The sequence below is a fragment of the Plecotus auritus genome, assembly GCF_963455305.1.
Source record: "Plecotus auritus genome assembly, chromosome: 2".
NCBI lineage: Eukaryota > Metazoa > Chordata > Mammalia > Chiroptera > Vespertilionidae > Plecotus > Plecotus auritus.
This window is the reverse complement of record NC_137771.1, coordinates 224,100,104-224,107,431: the sequence shown is the minus strand read 5'-3', so window position 1 is coordinate 224,107,431 and position 7,328 is coordinate 224,100,104.

Sequence of the window (7,328 nt, the reverse complement as noted above, 5' to 3'; positions counted from 1 at the left end):
GGTAGAGGAGGAATCCCAGTTTCCCATGATAGAGGTCCCAGAGGGTGGCCTGGTGGGAGGTTGTTCGGACTTGTGGGTGTTGAGTTGGGGGTGGCTGAGAGGTCTTAAGAGGCAACGCCATTCAGCTAGCTGGACATAGGGGTCTAGCTCAGAAAGGCAGGCCAAGCTGGAAGGACAAAGTTGGGATTGAAGATGGTAGGCATGGGTTTGTGCCCAATGTCAGAATACAGGGCACACGGGGGGACAACACAATGAGAAGAGGAGGAACTGCACTATTAATGCCCTCAGGAGAGGAGAGTGAGCCCGGGCGGTGGCAGGAGCAGCAGAAGGCTGGGGGTCGGGGAGGGGGCAGCAGCCAAGGGAAGACAGTTTCAAAAGTGAGATGGGAGCAGCAGCATCAAATTCCAGCTGCTGAGAACCAGCGAGCAAGACGAGGCCTGGAATGTCTGAGTGGTTTCTGTTTTAGTGGAGAGATAAGGGCAGAAGGCAGACTCCAGTGGGTTGAGGGAAGAGAGACAGGAATGGATGCACTGAACAGGGATGCACTGAACCTCTCATCCCCTTTGAAGGGCCAAATCTATAAAAAATTTGGCCCTTCAAAGGGGATGAGAGGTTGGGCAATAACGAGAAAATGAAGGGGAATGTGGGATCAAGGGAGATTCACCCCCTCTTTCTTTTGTGATGGGAGACTTGAGAATGGGAAAGAGCCAGTTGAGAAGAAGAGCTGACTGCACAGGTGAGAGAATGAGAAGCTGACAGTGACAGGGTTTTTGACAAGTGGAAGGAGATGACATCCAAGTCACAGGGTAGCCTGGGACAGGAAGAAGGAAGATAAGATGGGTACAAGGTAGGTAAGGCTTTCAGTTCTGGTGGCTGGAGGATAGGGAGATTCCAACCAGGTAGTGTCAGGTTCCTCTATGAAGTGATAGCATCAGAGACAGGTGGAAGATCAAGTCTGAGTGAAGTAGCCCAACCGGTATGGCTCAATGGTTGAGTGCCCACCTATGAACCAGGAGGTCACGGTTCAATTCCCGGTCCGGGCACATGCCCTGGTTGTGGGCTCGATCCTCGGTGTGCAGGAGGCAGCCAATCAATGATTCTCTCTCATCAGTGATGTTTCTGTCTCTCCCTTCCACTCCCTCCCTCTCTGAAATCAATAAAATGATATATATATATTAAAAAAAAGTTTGCTAAAAAACACACACCAGTTTGAGTGAAGCGGAGGTTGATAATCTGCTATATCCCATAGACCCTTGGCAGGTTGCAGCAATCCTACCATGTTACCTGGTCAATCAGGGTTTCACTCGATGGAAAAAGAGAAAAAATGGAGGTTTGATATTGGCAAGGCTATACAGGTGTGTGGGGGCCATTAGTTCCCCAAGGGCAGGGACCTGTCATATCCATCACTGCATCGCTCTGTGACTGATGGATCAGTGTATCAGAGCCCAAGGATGAGCATTTGTCTCCATTTCAATTTGCCTCATTTGGTGCTTCCCTACAAAAAAAAAACACCAAAAAAACCCCCAAAAAACAACCCCCCCCAAAACCCCCCAAAGAGTAGGGAACAAACAGCCTAATTTCCTGTATGACTTCTCTTCCTCACTGGGAAGAGGCCCACGGATTATTTTATCCTCCGGACAGCCAGCTTTAAGGCTCTCGCCATAGTTCTATCCAGGGACGCTGTCATACACCTAAGAAAGCTAAGGGACATCTTTCAACTTTTAGCTTAACAGTTAGATGCTTATGTACTTGGTTTAAAAATTGCGATTCTCCAAATACATGCTTAAAAAATGGTATTTGTATCCACAGAACTCATCTCCATTTTTTTCTAAAGTTACTTACTTGAAGCGACAGAGAAAGGGAAATAGCGTAAGACTGTCAATACTGAAGACGGGGGGATGGCTCAAGCCGGGAGACCAACTAGAAGGCCGCTGAGATAATCAGGCACCTGATGGTGGTGGCCTGGACCAGGGTGGTGATAGTGGTGTGTGTGTGTGTGTGTGTGTGTGTGTGTGTGTGTGTGTGTAAATGGTAGGACTGTGCATCTGTTCTGGGTCCATGTTGAAGGATGTGTGGACACACTGAATGTGGGGAGGAAGGAAAACAATTGTCGAGGAGGACAAGGCCTGGACAACAGGGAGACTGGTTTCCATAACGGGGGTGGGGAAAGGTGCCGCGGGAGCAGGTTTGGGGGAATGTCAAGGAGCTGTTCTGGACCTGCCGTGCTGGGGACCCCTTAGACTTCTCAGGAAAAGTGTGGGCAGACATGTAAGTAAAGGGTCACGGCTGGAGATATTACTGGTGGAGCTCTCTCGCATTTAAATGGGTTTTGAGTCTATGAGACTGGATGAATTCACCTAGCGAGTGCAGATAGGAAAAATGTCCAAGGTCATGCTCAGCAGGGAAAAACTGGTCTGAAACAAGTTACCTGTTGGCACAAGAGTGGTAAGGAAATGTTAAAGCACTAAGAGGAAACTGTGGACAAAGAGCTCCAAGGCTGAGCGGGTGAGGGGCAGACACATCGCAGCATTTCAAAGGGTTCAGAGTTCCACGGGCTGGCGCTGGGGCAATGTAAGTGCTAAGGTTAGAAAGAAAAAACAGAAACAAAAAAAGCAAAACCATGCCCCGTTGGTGTGGCTCAATAAGGTTGGGCGTTGACCTATGAACCAGGAGGTCATGGTTGGATTCCGGTCAGGGCACATGCCCGGGTTGTGGGTTCCATCCCCAGTAGGCGGCGTGCAGGAGGCGGCGGATCAATGACTTTCACTGATGTTTCTCTCCCTCTCTCTTCCTCTCCTAATTCATAAAAATATATTAAAAAAAAAAAAGCAAAAGTACGTAGGTGCAAAACTGAAGATAGATTCAGATATAATAGAAAAACATCGGGGAAAGCCTGCAAGTCAGGGGGCGGAGGTGGTGAACTGTGCCCCATGACCGGGGTGACCGGAGGCTGCCCAAGGGCCAGGACCCTTCCCCAGGGCGTACCTGGCCAGCTCGGGGCAGCCCCTGCCCGAATGCCCCCAGCGGCCAGTCCTCGTGCTGGCGGGTCCCCGGACGGAGCAGCGTGGTCTTGCGAGCGTGTTGCGTGGGTGCAGTCACTCTGAGCAGGGGAAGGGCACGACCAGGGCGGCTCTTCGGCAGGCCGCGCCCTGCAGGAGGAATGGGCCGGACCGCCCGGCTACGTTCCCAACTAGAAATGCGAGCGCAGCACCGAGGCCCAGCCGAGCAGGGGCCAGGCTGAGTGACCCGGCGACACGGGAAGGCCCGGAGAGTTTGGCAGGAGGTTACGGTTGGGGCTGGGCCGGGCCTGGGGCTGCAGGGGGCGTCGGTGGCGGTGATGGCGGCTGCGCGGCCGTTACCAGCTCCGCAGGGATCCCGCGGCCTCAGACGCGTCGCCTGGAAACTCGCCCGCGGGGCCTGCTGGGAAAGGGGAGCCAGGGGGCAGGGCCGAGCCTGGGGGCGGGACCGCGAGGTCCGCGCGCCTGCGCACTCCGCGCCACGTTGGGCGGCCGGTGGCTGGTGGGGTGGCCGGTGGCCGGTGTCCAGGGCGGTGCTCTGAGTCAGGCCCTGCATCTCCGCGAGGACGCAGTGAGAGGACTTGTGTGGACGTCCTGACGGTGCCGCCCGCTGGCCCTCTTCCTCGCCCGGGCGCGGAGGGGGCGAACGAGCCGGGCCGAGGCGTTCCCGTGGGCGCGAAGATCCCGCTGGCCCGTCCGCGCTTGGTTGCTGTCGCCCACGTATCGGGTGGTTTGAATCCGAGTCCAGGACGGAGTCTACGGGCCCGGGAGGGGCGGGACCGAGGGCAGAGCGCTCCCTGTAGGCTGCTAGGCACGCAGTGTGGACGCCTGGTTCCCAGGGAAGGGGGTGGGCCCCGCGGGCAGGTGTGGACGCCTCGTCTCTGCCTGTTAACCTCTCCCTATAAAGTTGGGTTTCTTTGGAGAAAGAACATCTGATCACAAAGCAATTCATGCTTGGTGTAGAGAATTTAGAACGAACAGGAAATTGTCAAGGAAAAGTAAAAAATAACCTAGATGATGGAATGTGTAATTAGCAAACGTATTTTTTCTTCTCTTCTACCTCTTCCCCGACCCCCCCCCCCCATTGTGTCAACTGCCTTGTACCCTTGTAGGTGAATCTTGAGGTCACCCCTGGTTCCTTAGGATAAATTCCTACATGACGCCGAAACCGGTTTGGCTCAGTGGATAGAGCGTCGGCCTGCGGACTGAAGGGTCCCGGGTTCGATTCCGGTCAAGGGCATGTACCTTGGTTGCGGGCACATCCCAGTGGGAGGTGTGCAAGAGGCACCTGATCGATGTTTCTCTCTCATTGATGTTTATAGCTCTCTCTCCCTCTCCCTTCCCCTCTGTGAAATATCAATAAAATATATTTAAAAAAAAATTCCTACATGAGACGTTGAAGGATCAAAGGACATGCCCAGTTTGAGGCTTTCTGAAGATAGATGAAAGTTTGCCTTCCAGGCAGATGTTTCCAATCCTTACCCCACATTGGGGATAGCCTTATTTCTTTCTAAAATTCCTGTTGTATTGTCAGAAATGGACGTCTTTGATTTGCTCCACCAGGAAGGATAGGCATTTTCCCATATTGCTAGTGACCATTAGTACTTAACCTGTGATTTGCCTTTTCTGGCCTTTTGCCCATTTTTTTCCACTTGGTGTTTGTTCATCTTTATAAAAAAGGATTTCTTAAGAGTTTTTGATGTTCCATGAAACTCAGGCCTGTGATATATGTTGCAAATATTTCCTCCAGCCGATTACCTTGTAATTTTGCTTACAGCGTATTTTGATATTTGTATGGTCACACTTCTATCATTTTCCCTTTATGGTTTGTGCATTGATTTTTCTGCAGTAGGGGCAGTGCCCAGGTCCAAGCAGACTGTTTCATGCCAGCGTTGTAGGGGTGGGTAGGGCAAGTCTTTCCCTTCACGTCACCACCCCTTCCTCCATCTGCTGTTCGATTGCCCAGCCTCAATTTCGTTGGTCCTGTGTTCCTACAACCTTAGTTGGTGAGTTCTCCTTATCAGATGGCTGGTGGTATACATTTGTTGTTGGGGAGCATCTCCAAGTAGACATGCATGAGACAGGTGTCACCCTAGACTTGACATTTATGGAGAGGCAGCTAGTTCATGGCTGGTGGTCTGCCCAGGACAGTAACGAAACCAGCAATTAACTGTGAAGGGACCATCCCAACACTGGTTCTCAGGACTGGAGGAACCTGAAAGACGGTGGTTTCTCAGAACTTCCCTTCCCGTCTGAATGGTCTCTCCCTGTCTTTTTTACTGGCTTTTCCAGCCTTCTCGTCTGCCTTTAAAAAGGGGTGCTTCCATCTCAGATGGAAGGAAGAGAGGCCTTGGGGATACAAAGTTGAAGAACTGCCTTTTAGGTGTGGTGGTCACCTCCATCATGCTACATACCAAACATATGCATTTATTTCTCTGTATTAGTGTCCTAAGGTGGCTGTAACAAAATGCCACAGATCTGCGTGGCTTAAAACGACAGGAACGTCTTCTCTCACAGTTCTGGAGGCCAGAGGTCTGAAATCCAGGGCCATGCTCCCTCTGAAGGCTCTCGGAGAGAATCCTTCCTGCCTCTTCCAGCTCCTGTTGGCTCTGGGGGCTCCAGTCTCTGCCTCTGTGTTCACATGGTGTTTTCTTCTGTGTCTCCCCATGTGTCTTCTCTTCTCACAGCGACACCAGTTCCTGGGTTTAGAGCTTACCTGAGATCCAGGATGATGTCACCTCAAGATCCTCAACTCGTTTCATCTGCAAAGACCCTGTTTGCAAATAAGGTCACATTTTGAGGTTTTGGGTAAACGTGAATTTTTTTTTTTTTTTTTTTTTTTTTTTTTTTTGCGGGGACGCTATTAAACTCACTGCAGTTACTGTGGTGGTCACCACTGTTGTTCTACATAATAAAAATATGCCTTTATTTCTGGTTTTATATTACTCATGACATTAGGTAAATCAAAACATGGCATCTGGTTTCATTATTCATGAGATCATCTGAGGAGCTCTGTGAAGCTTGGAGCCAGTATCTCATGCTTTAACGTTCAAATGAGGTCAAATCCTCCTTTCATAATGTACACATATATCAGATCATGCTGATATACAGTTTAAATATCTTAGAGTTTTGTCAATTATCTATCCATATAAAAGCCTAAGTGACCAGTCAACCAGTTGCTATGATGCGCACTGACCACCAGGGGGCCGACGCTCAGTGCAGGAGCTGTCCCCTGGTGGCCAGTGTGCTCCTACAGCGGGAGCGCTGCTCAGCTGACTGATGGGCGCCAGAGGCCGGGCTCACGACTGGTGAGTGCAGCTGCGGCAGTGAGCCTACTGATTGGTGGCGGCAGGCACAGCGGGGCCAGGATGAGCGGTGTGGTACCCACCCAGGCTCAGGCTCCTCCCCGGCCACCTGCCGCTTCGCGCACTACTACATCCCTCGGGTGATGTTGGATTGCTGATTTTGGCCAATCCCAGCAGGCCACTCCGAAGGACCCCACCGGTGCACGAATCCGTGCACCGGGCCTCTAGTACCTCAATAAGGCTGGAGAAAAGAGAAAATTCTGTTAAAAAATTGGGTCAAACCTGAAAGTATTGTTCTCTGACTTGAACATTAAAGACTAGGGATGTGAAAGGGTTAGCCTCCTGTGTCCCCACTGGATCAGGCAGCTTATTTCTGAAGGGCATGTGCTGTCCGAGAGGCATTGGGCTTTATTTTAGGACTCCTCTGGAATGTCTGGTATTCCTGTTAGTTATCCTGAAGCTCACTGGTGTCCCCGTAATAAATTAAAAGACCTTTCAGCTAGAGTTTTCAAATGTATAATTTGTACATTTTCATGGCATTATTAAAAGGATAAACTTCTAAAAGCAATTCATCGTGAGAAAAGGGAGCTCTGGGAATTTGAGGGTAGGCTGTCAGGAATTTTTCTGGTGTGGTGTGGAGATGAATGTGTTTAAGTGTTGGGTACACCATTCACTGTGCCCATCAGCTCCAGCTCTGAGCCCTCATCCGGAGGGGAGAGAATCGTCGAGCCCAGTTTTAGGGTGTTTGTGGGGTGAAGGGAGTGGTTATGCAAAGCACTTAGAGCAGGTCTGGCACGGGCAAACACCTACACATTGTTAGCTGTTATTTCAAATTGGAAATTTATCTCTCCCGAGGGCATGCAGATGGGAGGGGTTTTATTACTGAAGGCAGTTTTGCCTTATGTGATCAGGGGATGTGTATTCTCTAGGGCACATGAGGATCCAGCTATAGTTCATGTTACTAAGTTGCAAAGTTAAGAAGTATGCATAGCTTGTTATTTTCTTA